Source organism: Mustela lutreola, chromosome 4 (genome assembly GCF_030435805.1).
Source record: "Mustela lutreola isolate mMusLut2 chromosome 4, mMusLut2.pri, whole genome shotgun sequence".
In the NCBI taxonomy this organism is placed as follows: domain Eukaryota; kingdom Metazoa; phylum Chordata; class Mammalia; order Carnivora; family Mustelidae; genus Mustela; species Mustela lutreola.
The window spans coordinates 73025109-73039248 of NC_081293.1; the positions used below are offsets into that span (position 1 = coordinate 73025109).

At 41.4% G+C, this 14140-nt stretch overlaps 1 protein-coding gene across 2 annotated transcripts in view; it reads right to left on the reverse strand.

Annotated features, from left to right (window-relative positions):
• The window catches only part of PRKG1 (protein kinase cGMP-dependent 1), a 1263025-nt gene that overhangs the window by 751346 nt on the left and 497539 nt on the right, over positions 1-14140 (reverse strand). The window lies entirely within an intron of this gene.

Consider the following 14140-nt stretch of genomic DNA (forward strand, 5'->3'; position numbering starts at 1 on the left):
CTGTATAGCCAGTCAAGAAATTAATGCTTAGGAAGTCAGAGAGACCTATGTTATTGTTGGTAAGTGAAGACTCACAAATGTAGAATTCCTCCATTATATAATATGGGGTAAAGTACCAAGTGTAACTGTTTACACATATAAACATATACTTTCAACCATTTTTTGTCAATGAATTATTATTTTCTATAGCAATCTGCTTATCTAAGTAGTTGTCTTCCTTGCGCTGATTTGGATCTGACAGTGTCTGTTATCCGTGTAAGATAATTTTATTGTTTCCTTGTTGTCTTTCATCTGAGTATAATTTGTATACATGTGTACACACACACACTTTCTACATCTGCAATAGACTTACAAGTTAAATTTGTCTCTAATGAAATTACAGAAATAGAGACCTTAACTAAGTTACTTTAATAATACTATTAACTGGTAACTCTATATTTCCCGATTACAAAGTTTTATTTTAATTATTATTTATTACAAATTGTGTGTTACCCGTGCAATCAGCACATAAATTGGAGATTAGCACATATAATGAAATCATAAAGCCCGAGTGTTCTATTAAATTACAGTAAAGAACAGGAAGTTCTTTTCTTGTTTCCAAATGGAACAGCCTCAGCAGATGGAAAATCAGATAGTTCTATATCAAAGCCCACCACAAACTTGTCAAATTAAATTGGGGGAAAAAATGCCTTGGACCTTAGAATGGGCATGTGTTCAAGGACCTCCAGGAGCTTGTTATAGGACGTGGGAACTTCCTGAAATCGCTGGTAAAGGTTTTTCTTTTCTACAAAATGCATATAGGATTCTCAAAATATGAGGGATGTCCTTAGTTTTTTAAACAAGATTTACACCCTAGTCCTTCCCAACAGAGAGGCTGCATTATCTGTAAGAAGGAAGGAAAAACAGGTAACTTGACAACATTACAAAATTTAGATCCGAAAGCCCCTTTAAGCTGCCTGATTGTTTTTATTTCTATCCAGAAAAGCACAAGGATTATTCTGTACATTTGTTTTTCAAATGAAATGCAACAAAAGGGTGATGGCTATGACCCTTTCTATCCTTAAAGCAATGACAAAAGGATGTCAACACCTGCCCAACTTGGTGGGATCCCTCATTCAAACTTGCAGATGCTGAGCTCTGGCTCAGTGGTGGGCACCCCCCTCTGGTGGGCTTAGTGATCCAGGCTTGTTCCAAGTCCTGAACTATCTCAAAAACTGAGAATCCCACATTGACGGAGACATAGAATCAAAGTATAGCAAGATACTGGGAGGCACTGTATTTGGTGGGAAATAAAGGGAAAGAAACATTTTTGTAGTTGGGTTTCTTGATAACAGCATCATTGGTTTCATTAGGATTTGAAAAATGAATCGAAGTATGGTCTTTCCCAGTTAGAGAAGAAAAGCTCCACTTTTTGGCTGATCTGAGAAAGGTATTTCCTATCACTAAGCTTAAATTTAAAGGCATTTAACCTAAAAGTCCATCTGTCCACAGATTCAGACTTCTTTTGGTCTTCCTTGATCTGCCTTTTGGCATCTCTACGATGCCAAGACTGTTCTTTTATTTGACCTTAGTTTTCTCATGCGTTCATAATAACTGTCTTCTCACAGTTGTGAGAATCAGATGAAATAATGTACTGGACAGTGTCTGACACATGGAGAAAATTCAAATGCTAATTTCCATTCTCCAAAAAATAAAGAAAGATCTGATTTGGACAGAGTAGTAAAGTTACCAGATAACTGAGTGATCTCTTTATGTATAGAGTAAACATCAGTCAAGATTATCGAGTTGATCGTAAAGAACAAAAGAGTGGGCAGCGGGATTCGAGAACGAGAAATTAGGGTATCCCTGTAAGTGTAGTTCAAATGCCAGAGTTACCAAAATCAAGATTCAGATTCTGCAAACAAACATGTTTTTGAATTCTCCATTTTGCTCTATGCTCCCAGGAGCTCATTTCATAATTGAGTCAGATCTAAGAACACGGTTATTTATACACAGTTCAAAATATAATCATCAAATGTAAAACAGGTTTATATAAACATTTCCAGAAACCGTGCCTGTGAATGTAATATACACGCCGTTATTGCCACAAAGCACCCAGAATTCCCTGCGTGAGATGAAATTATAACAATTCATCAGCTTTTGTTTCTCCAAGAATTAACATTCTAGATGCACTGCAACTCATTTTGGCAAAAGGCATCTTCATTTACTTCAACTTGATTTTTTTTTTAAAAAAACCAGGAGGGAAACAGACAATAGGGAATGATGGAAGGATTCAGAGGTTGATAGCTGCAGCCTTTCTAAGTGAAGGCATTTGGCACCTGCTGTTTATATTACTGAAGAAAAACCTAAAGGCTGACTTGAACATAACTCTCCACTTCCTAACCTCATCAGTGCACATGGGTTGACGTGGGCTTTGAGACAGTTCCCGATAACTCAGAGATACACATACGGGCATGAGGAGCATTACGCATGTATCCGTGTACGTGTATGCATTTCTGTATGTAGTGTTGAATTATTCACACCCGATACACACACTCCTATGTCTGTGCCCATCCTTTGCCAACCTGTCCACTGAATCTGGAGTAACTAGAGTTTAAGCCCTCAACTCTTCCTCTTATCAACTTTCAACTAGACTCCTCTCCACAAGGACAGGAACTCTGTCCCCAGTCTTCAGAGTTTTGTCCTCTGCCCTCCTAGAATTTCCAAGTCACAGTTCAGTAAACATTTCTTGAATAAATTAACAAGAAACATTTTTCCTGTTTTCTTTGCTGCAGGTACCACACACCATCCTCTTAAATCCGGTTTTTGCCTCAAATTCTTAGATCCCATACAATGAAGCAAAAATTATTCCCAAACAAGGCAACTGATGTTCAGAGAGGTGGAAACCAATCGTATCAAGTCACAGCGTAAATAAGAGGCAGGGCCCACCTAGGCTTCCTTTGGTTGTGATTTCTGTGATTGTCCATTGGGAATGATGCGTGTACACACTTGCATACCCTTAACTGATGGTTGTCAAGACTGTGAGGTGCAAATCAGCTTAGCCATGTGCACACGGGCTGGAAAGAATAAAATGCTGTCTAAGTAGGAGGTGTGACTAAGCTCACTTCACACATGTAGGGGCAAGATGTGTGATCAGCAAAGCCAACTCCTCGGCTGGAAACGGCAAGAGTAGGAGTGCCCGAGTACCTGACTGGGACAGCTTGAGAACTTCCCTCCCCATGGTCAGCAGCAACACAGCCAGCCCATGCAAGAAAAGTGACCTGGTTGCTAGGGGAAGTCCACTCCTGGTCTTTTGATCCAATGAGTTTGTCCGTTATGTAACAATAGTGAAACACTATTGGGCCCCTCACTGATTATGCTGCTAATGACACTATCTGCAGACTCTTAAATGTGGGCTAAGTTAAAGGAGATACAAACTGTGAACTTTCAGTATTTTAAGAGATGTTTCTTACTGTTTACTTTTTTTAATTTTGGAAGACTTGCGCAGCTCACTTCCTGAATTGAATAACTCTTAAGACAGGAATTGCCCCTTGTATCTGGCATCAATAATTATTGCTTCACTGGAATATTACTTGCAATGAGCGAATAGGCTCTCGGTTTGGGGAATTAGCATCTTCCTATAACAAATACTTAAGGAGGCTAAGGAGAGTCCGGCAAAATAAATGACAGGGAGAGGAGTTACCGCAAGCAATAGCTTCAATATAAATTATAAAATTATTTTCTCCTAATAGAGTCTAGAAATAGAGAACTAGAGAGAAAGAATATTAAGAAATCTCTGTGGGTGTGTTCAGGATGAGTGAGCAAAGGACAATTTTCCTCTCTGATGCATCACGTCTGCAAAAGCAGCAGCAGGAAAGGAAAGGAAGTGTCACTAACCCGGGCAGAGCTCCAAGCAGAGAGGCACCCATTACAGCGCAGGTCATCCCCTGGCTTCCAATCCTGCAGTGAAAGGGGAAACCCCCTGCAAGCAGGTCCCAGATCTCTGACCCCAAGCCCCATCACCATCAACCCCGGCACTGCGCCCCAACTCTAACAATCTCCAGTAGCATGTCGACATAGTTCAAAGAACATGGACACTTTGGACTTAAATCTCAACACTAGGATTTCTCCTCACTAGCCTGCATGGAGATGGCATTAACCTTGCCTCTGGTTTCCTTGTTTATACAAGGGAGATGAAGCCACCTTCCTAACAAGATGAGACGGGACAGCGCATAGAAAAGTCCAGGATGCTGCATGGTCTACTTCGGGTACTCAGAGACACTGGTGCCATGTCTAACACCATCAACCAGCCCCCTGCCATTCATCTCACTGTTCCTCACAACGGCCTCCTTGGACACACTCATGGAGCCTAATTCATAGGAATTAGGACAGTGACATTGAACTTATGTGGCAAAATGGAAATGGAATCTGGGTCCCAGATTTCCACCATGGTGATTTCCTCAGGTAGCTCATTCAAAAATTAATCACCTCTTGCACGGCGCTAGGTCCTGTCAACTGAAGTATATTTCTAAAATATTTACATAGCCTAATACATACCCATACATATTTATCTTTCCCTTGGTGTTACTGGGCTTCTTTAATGATTGTGTCAATCAGGGCTTATTGTGAGAATATTCCAATACACTGTTTGAAATAACTACTCAAACCATTACAATGTTGTGAAGGAGGCACCAGCTGTAACGTTCCTAATGAATATTAATGTTCTTTCATACTTGGCTGACACTGACATAATAGCAGTTATCATGTAGCATCAACAATTTTATCCAGGGTACTCTGGAAAGTCATTTAAAATCTGAAATGCCCTCTAGATTACATTTGTGGTCCACACACAGACATGAAGTCAGCTGTGATCAATATAGCTTATAGTAATACCAATGGACTAATGTCATAATAAAACAGGATTTGAGAACAACTCATTTCCTTCTACTGCTTCCACTTTTATACAAGGTAGATTAAATGTCTTCTAATTTGCTCAGTTTGGGTAAAGAGATCTATAAGAACAAATTTCATTGCTTTTCAATCACATTGAGTAAAAAGAACAGAATTGGATGGAAATAAAGAGAGCTAAAACAAGAGCAGTATTTAAGCTCAGAAACAGTTTTCTGCCTTTTGAGGAAAAGATTATAAGAAGACTTTGTATCTGTTAGCCGGATCTACAAAAGTGACCTGATCGTTCAGATGTGGCAAAATATTTAAGGCTAAAAAAAAACTCACTCTCATAAGACAAAGCATGACCACCTTAGAAATATTTCAAAGTGATCTTTTGGTGTTATATGTCTAGCCATCAAAATTAATAAAACACAGCGCAGATCCTTTGATGACTTGTCATTAATGTATGGGATAATCATGCTCCTGTTCAAGGTTCTTTCTAGATTAAGTAACTAGAATCACTTCTTAAGGTATCAACACGGGAGTATCTATTTCCCTAGGCATATGTATGTTCTCCTACATCAAGAGTGGGGCTCCTGGGTGGCTCAGTGGGTTAAAGCCTCTGCCTTCGGCTCTGGTCATGATCCCAGGGTCCTGGGATCGAGCCCCCCATCAAGCTCTCTGCTCAGCAGGGAGCCTGCTTCCCCCTACCCCTGCCTGTCTCTCTGCCTACTTGTGATCTCTCTCTGTCAAATAAATAAATAAAATCTTAAAAAAAAAAAAGAGGTAAAACCTAATGATAAAGGTGTCAGTGACCCCTCTTGTGATCAATTTATGCTAAAAACATTAGTAAATTTCTTGAGCATTAACTGCTTGTCAGGTCCTATTTAAATGCTTTAATTGCGCTCAGTGTGGGGGTAGCTACTGTCATTCCCTACATGTTATAGACAGGGAAGGACAAGGTCAGGTAGCAAAGTTGGGATAGGAGTCTAGGCTGTCTGACTTCGCAGCCCAGACAGTTAACCATTAAACTACAGCTTTCCAATACTGTATTCATCATTCCTTGTCTTAAATATAAAAGCATTTAAAATACGGTATTTGCAACTGTTCACCTGTTATAATTTCCTGAAGCAGAAAGAAGAGGATACAACAGCACAGCAAGCTCCACAGGTAATTTGCTAGAAGTTAAAGACTCCAGAAACAGATCGAAAAAGAGCAGAGCGCAGCTGAGATGCGGATCTCCCTTCTCTTCGAATCCCTTCCTGTCTCAGAGGGGAATTTCTATCTATTGGATTTCAAATGCACTCATCTCGGAAAAACAAAAACATGTGTATAATCCTAAGGCTGATTTATGAGCTAAGCAGCAGGGGCTGAAAATCAGCAAACTTAGCACAGTCGTTAGGATTCTTAGTTCAAGAAGAAGAAGGACTTAAATTCACAATTCAACACGAATTTCTAGTCTTGACTGATCATTGCAAATTGCATAAAACAACATCTGCTGTTCATGATTCAGTAAAACATTTTATAGGTCATAAGCCTGAGTTCATTGATGATCAGAGTAATCGTAGGATTTCAGTAGTGTCATTATTCCCACTCTACACTAAGAAATTAAAGCTCAGAGAGGACTTATGTGATTCACCCAAGGTCACACCACGGCTATATTAGTAAAGATGAAATGGATCTCAGTTCTTTCAATCCTAAATACTATGCAATTTCTTTTTTTTTTTTTTAAAGATTGAGTTTTTGATTGATTTATCAGAGAGAGAGAGAGAGAGAGCACTACCCAGGGGAATGGCAGGCAGAGAGAGAAACAGGCTCCCCACTGAGCAGGGAGCCCAATGTGGGACTCAATCCCAGGACGCTGGGATCATGACCTGAGCCCAAGGCAAACGCTAATCGACTGAGCCACCCAGGTGCTCCTACTACACAATTTCTAAACCCTAGGGAATTGGGGCAAAAAGTATAGGTATAAAAACACAAATGATCCCTTGTGTCATCAAACAGCTCGAGATGCATACCCTACAATGGCAGAAAACATGTTATCTTCCTATGCAGCCTGGGTGAGTTCAGACTTGCCAAGTGCAACTCTGTACTCCTCAGAGTTTGCCCTTGGCAACATGAGCACAGGATGTAATGCTTGTGTGCCTGAGAGTGTCTGCCTGAACCATGGAGAGGACTACTATGACTGGCTCAGAGAGCTAGCCTACGCCCTCTGGTCCCTGACTTCAGTGGCCACAGAAAGAAGCAAGTGATTCCTCAAAATACAGCTGCTGGCCTCCATCTAATGAATTTGGAGTAACTTCAGGTCTGGGTACAGATTCATTCATTCACGAAATGGACTCAGACTGTGAATACTCTGCAGTCAAGGAGAGAAGTCAAGCTCATGTAGAGTTCTTCTTTATTCTGTTTGTCTTAGGAGTCACAAAGCATGGAGAATCTGATAAAACTGATGACTCTTATAAAAGTACACGGGAGGGGCGCCTGGGTGGCTCAGTGGGTTAGGCCGCTGCCTTCGGCTCGGGTCGTGATCTCAGGGTCCTGGGATCGAGTCCCACATCGGGCTCTCTGCTCAGCGGGGAGCCTGCTTCCTCCTCTCTCTCAGCCTGCCTCTCTGCCTACTTCTGATCTCTCTCTGTCAAATAAATGAATTTAAAAAAATCTTTAAAAAAAAAAAAAAAAAAAAAAAAGTACACGGGACACCAAATGCTGTGGACGATCTCCACGAACTGATGGAGCTACAAAGCCGACCTGTGGATACCTCCTTATTCAGGAAAAAAACATTTTGCTGTAAAGGCTAAAAAAAAAAATGGTCCCATATTTGAGCAAGCTACTTTCTACGTCTGTTTAAGAAGAGCCAAAACTTAGCAAATGAACAAAACTAAAACTGGGTGAATCACCTTCCCCATGAAAGAGTCCTCTGTTCTGCAATCTGAGGTGCAGAATGGGAATTCTGTCAAAGAGCTAATAGTGGGTCAGTTCCAGCTGAATGCCAAGGCCTTTTGTCAAATAACAAGTACTATGAAAGCTTTCCTAGAAACTTCACCAACCTGGGAAATGGACAAGAAGCCAGCACAAACACAGTAACAAGAGGAACGAACAAATCAGAGACTCATAGGGAAGCAAGGGTAGAGAGATCTTGAATGTCAGCACAGGGCTTCTAGGAGCAAGACCCAGGTGTCCTGAGAAGAGGGTCCACAGGAACCCATCTAGCAGGCTGGGTAACATACCCAAGATGAAAAGGACCCAACAGACACCTGACTCTCTGAATTTTTGCATCATGCCCCATGTTCAATATGAGCACTCTAACTGTAAAGTCCTTTTCAGAGATGCTGAAAATATATTTTATCTAGTGGTTTCCTCCATCCACTGAAACAACGTACTTGAGTAAAGGTAACGATTCCAGTCTAGTGGGCTCCCACATTCTGTTATAGCCCTTAGAATCAATAGAAATTTAAGCATACTTGAACCAAATTTCATCTCAGTTTACAAAGAAAAATGATTTGTTGGAAGGGTGTCATAGGATTCAGAAATCACAGGGAGACTGGGCTATAGGAACATATAAAGATGGGAATCAGGGAGCTCTGAGCATGAAGTCTCATATATCAATGGACAGTAACCAAAAAGCAAATGCAACTCTGATGTTTCTCTATCTTTGTGTCTCACTGTTTACCATCCAAGTTGAGGAGGAGCATCGGAGTGGCCTCACTCGAGTCACATGTTCACCTTCAACAAGAAATGGAAATGCTTTGAATGATGGCTCCATCAGCAACCCATGGAATGAGAGGCAGTCAGGAGAAGCCCTGCACCAACAGGGGGGAAGGGGATCCTGGGTAGGCAATACAACACAATAGAAGCAGAGATTTCCTCCCTGGAGGTAAGCTAAGTTGCCTTGAGGGATATCCAGACCCTTTAAAATATCACCAGCTTCAGTAAGGTCTATGCAATATGTTAAAAGCTCTATGCCAGCCTAGGTGTCAGGAGAAGCTGGTACCAGAATCCAGTTTCCGGTATATGAACCCAATTTATTTATTTTTTAATATTTTATATATTCACTGGAGAGAGAGAGAGGGAGAAGGAGGCTCCCTGCTTAGCCGGGAGCCCTGCGCAGGACTCGATCCTATGAACCTGTGATCATGACCTGAACTGAAGGCAGATGCTTAACCCACTGAGCCATGCAAGTGCTCCTGAACCCAATTTTTTGATACCTAAACTATATTTACTGCATCTCTCAAGGCTTTCTATACAGTGACTCTCAATCCAAGTGATTAACAAACGCAAAATCAATCAGAAAAAGACCGCGCATGAAGGGTGATTATAGATTTTCAAATAGCGACATTATGTAATAAGCTAGGTATTGGGTGGCACCAGTGGTTGGAAGGACTGTTGAACTGCCAAGATCAAGCAGAAACAGCATTCAGGAGGGACAGCCAGAAATGTAACCCCCCCATTCCCAACTGCTACCAGAAATGCAGATGGGTCTGCTTTCTCACATGACTTCAGGAAAAATCAACACTGAGGAAAAAACAAGCTTGAATACATATAGTCCCTAAGTAGTAAGAGAACAATAAAAAACCCAGCACGAACAGTAAAATCAGTAACTGCTAAGTCTGAAGGAAGAAAATAAATACAGAATCATTAGCACCATGTTTAAGAAGGAATTCAATGAAAAAGAAAAACAGCTATTCCATGTGTCCACAATGATGGCTGCTACCAAAAATTTCAGAGGAAATTATTGCGTTTGCACTAATGAGCTTACTTTCCTGCTGCCCATTTTCACACTTAACATGAATAATGGAGACCATGGACAAACGAATTTGGCCTCTATGTCGAAGTGAGATAATTAGATGAAATTGCATGGTAATTCCATCAGATAATTTAAAATCCAATTATAATACACAAAATATCCTTCTTTCTCCAAGTGCCTCTCATCTGAATCTTTCTTAGGCTTATTTTCTATCTTATGTTTTGATTTCTGTACTGGAAGTCTCCGAAAGTGCCTTCCAGTTAATCCCAACATATCCTAAGCTGATGTCCAGTACTGGCTATGTGCACACTTCACTGTATAATCATGGAATTCTTTATGCAAATGTGTGTCCCACCTGACCCCAGCACTCAGGTGACAGGCAACTGGACAGGGAGTAGGTGCCCGACGGAGACCTATCCACAGCCATTCGTCTGTAACTTAAGCTGACCTCAAGGGCATTTGCCAGGCAAAGCATTTCTCCTTGGAGTTTTTTTTGTGTTTTTTTGTTTTGTTTTGTTTTTAAATTTTAAAAATACATGTTTTATTAAAATGTCTCCTAACTTCTTATACCATTCTTTTACCCATTATGCATTTTATTTTTTTAAAATTTTTTATTTTTTATAAACATATAATATATTTCTATCCCCAGGGGTACAGGTCTGTGAATCGCCAGGTCTACACACTTCACAGCACTCACCAAAGCACATACCCTCCCCAATGTCCATAACCCCACCCCCCTTCTCCCAACCTCCCTCCCCCCAGCAACCCTCAGTTGTCCTTGGAGTTTTAACGAGAGGGTGAACCAGCAGGTGGGAAAGTGACACTGAAGATTATCTGGGAACACAAGGGCATGTGCACACGCATGCACACACACTAGAAGTTACCACGCTACAGTAAAACCATGAGGCAGAGGCAAGGGGAGTACTGGTAACAGAGGAGAAACAACAGAACAAAGATTAAAAGGGTGTCAGAGCAGCAGGAAAATGGGTGAAGGGGAGTAAGAGGCACAAACCCTCAGTTACAAAATAACAAGGTCAAGGTGATGAAAAGCAGAGAATCACTGTATGGTGACAGATACAGTGAAGGGCGGTAACCACACTTAGCTTGGCGAGCACGGCACCATGTATCCAGTCATCCACTCACTAAGCTGTACACTGCAGGCAAATACAACACTGTGTGTCGATCACAAATTAAAATGAGCAGGGAACGAGGAGGATCTGCCTCTGATGTGGGCGTTGAGATAAACGTCTTGGGAAGGCATGAACATACCGTGTAAGGCATTCCTGGTTTCCATGAGCCTTGGATGAAGTGGTTATTTCCACAATTTGAAATGATATTCTAATCCCGAGGAGCCCAAGCAAAGCAGAAGATAGGACCATTTCCTGCCTTGCTGACTTCTCCACGTAACCCATTTGTGAAGTTTTCCTGTGGAGCTTAAACAATAAATATCTCCACAGCATGTACGGGCCATGTTTGGGGAAAGAGAAACTGAGCAATAGGACACACACAGAGAGCAGGGGTAAGAAATGCAAACCACTCAAAAACTTGGGCATTCCTGAGCATTTAATCTTATTTAAAGTGCAAAAATAGGGGCGCCTGGGTGGCTCAGTGAGTTAAAGCCTCTGCCTTCGGCTCACGTCATGATTGCTGGGTACTGGGATCGAGCCCCACATTGGGCTCTCTGCTCCATGGGGAGCCTGCTTCCTCCTCTCTCTCTGCCTGCCTCTCTACTTGTGATCTCTCTGTCAAATAAAAATAAATAAATAAATAAATAAATAAATAAATAAAGGAATAAAGTGCAAAAATGGAAGAACAAAGAGTTTTAGTCATTCATGTTTTTAATAATTTGCCTCGAAATAAAGAAGGATGATGACTGCACTCAGTATGTAAGCCAGATCTTTCCAGGAGTCTGACATAGAGTGAAGTCCATCCTCTTTATCAAAGAAAAGTTAATGTGGGAATGTATTAGTCTTGAGTGGAATTGGGTGAATCTAGGCTCTAGGACAGACTGAACATCGTAAATGGTTTCATGTAACGAATAACTCTATATACAAAATGGTAAAACAATAAGAAACAAAAAATGTCAAGTTCTGATAATGACAGAGGGCAATATTACAGCAATAAAATTATGAAATACTGAGAAAACTTATCTCTCCTTCACCCAACTACATATTCCGGTTCTTACTTCCACATTTCCTATCATTTAAAAATATAGGGGTATCTTTTCAGGGACACCTGGTGGCTCACTTGGGTTAAGTGTCCTACTCTTGGTTTTCAGCTTAGGTCATGATCTCAGGTCATGGAATTGAGCATGTTGAGATCCGGGCTCAGTGGGGAGTCTGCTTGAGATTTTCTCTCTCCCTCTCTCTTTCCCTTTCTCTTTCCAAAAAAAGCCAGGGTATCTTTTCAAATGTTGTCAATCCGAACCTGATAAAGTCTCACAGGCATAGATGTTGTCCCGTGTTAAAATTTCTAGTTAAGGTTTGATGAGTGCTTATTTGGAGCGAGGGTCTGCACTAAGGACTCGGTATTTGCTGTTCAGCTATAACAGGACATCATATTCGTGTCTGCATTTTAGCGAGGAGGAAAGTGAGGGCCAGAGGTCAAGCCCTGTGTCCAGGGTCTCAGAGGTGCAGGTCCCAGACCTCACTGTCCTCCTGCAGTGCCCTATCACTTCCAGAGTAACAGCACATGGAGGTGCAGTCTGGGTACTGCATAAAAACACCACAGCAAGCAAGCTCGAAGGGGCTGGAACCCACAGCTCTCCAAACCACGTGTTCTGAAGCCAGGTGGCAGCCTGGAGGAGGTGCTCACCTTTTTCTCTGTACAAATACTCATCAGCCATTTTGTCCAGAAAGATGCCTTATATTATCCCTGACTGTGAGACGGCTGCATGCGGGCTGCTGCTGCCTCATTACCCGGAGGGTGGCCAAGCACCTCGACCACTGCACGGCTCCTTCCTGTCTCAGAGCTCTGCCCCAGCTCCCAGAAGAAAACTGCATAGTGCCCTGAACATACCAGTATTTGGGCTGTCTTACCCGAAACCAAGCTGGCTGACCTGCAGAGGCATATACAACTCTTGGTTCAAGAGTATTACTTAATGCACAGATCACTTTCCCTTTTAAAAGTCAGCGTACTGGGGCGCCTGTGTGGCAAAGTCAGTGAGGCGTCCAACTCGACTCTCGGTTCCAGCTCAGGTCATGATCCCAGGATCCTGATCTCAGGGTGGGGAGATCGAGCCCTACATCGGCTCCGTGCTTAGCGTGGAGTCTGCCTGAGTTCTTTCTTTCTCCCTCTACCCCTCCCACCGTATGCTCTCTTTCTCAATAAACAAATAAAATCTTAAGAAAAATAAAAGTGGAAGCTTTGTGGAACAGAATGGTGACTGGCCTTCTCTAACACAGGAACATAGGTCAGGTCGAGCCTGAAGGGGACAGAAGCCTTTTTTCTCCTATATGTGTATTGGCTTTATATATACATATGTGTGTGTGTGTATTATATATGTATATGTATATGTAATATGTCAATAATATAGATTACATATATAATATGTCATGTATTATGCTATATATTTATGTAATAGTATATAAATAAATTAAATATATAAAATAAAAAATTTAAAACTTAGAGGAAAAGTCTTAAGAGAATGAAGACCTGGTTTTACCTCAGTACTTCCATTATTTGGTATACTTTCTCAAGCAGTTAATAGCCTTAATAATTCAACAAAAAACTGGCAGGGACAAGAAAACCTACTAGCTTTTACTTTGCTTACATAACAGGCCTGTGGTTTGATCAGGGTCCTGGAGACATCATTCAGCCATCTTAAAGTACTAAGTGCAACATTAAAAATTCAGCTGTGGTAAATCTTGGACAGATAGTGCCTTCTTGTAAAACTTCCAGAGGAAGAATTCTACATCTTCTGTTAAACATAAGCATTGCTGGATTCTTCCATTTGAAACTAGATCTTATTTTTCCTGTGATGATTTCTAAAAGCCGACACTAAGTAGTTCTGTATTTTCTCAAATTCTATAAACTAGGGCATCTTTGGAGGTTGTGAGACAATGTGGGCTTTGGCTTCATTAAAATTAGGAACTGCCCTAATCATCTGCATGCCTTTTGTTCTCAGCACAGCGTTTAGCACCTAATTGGCCCTCCAAGTATTTTTGAACCGGGGAAAGAACCACCCCAGAACAAAAACTCTCAGCTTCCCACTGCTTAAACTAAGTCCTTCAAGTCCCAAAATGGCTTGCCCATACTGCCCAGAACCAAATTCAAGAAGTAAGAACAAGGAGATGCTTACTGAGGTTTACCAGGAAGAACCCATTTCCAAATGCATTCAGATGTAACCTAGAACCGTGGATTCTTATTTTTTCCTATCATATTCTCCTAAATGTCACTGGAAGAGTCATGCAAAGCCATGGATGGCCACATCTGCGTTGCACAGGTTGCTTCTCTCAACTGTAAGTCCCATGGGAGCTGGGTCCCATCCCAAGCACTAGATCAATTATTTCTGCAGACAGCGACTGC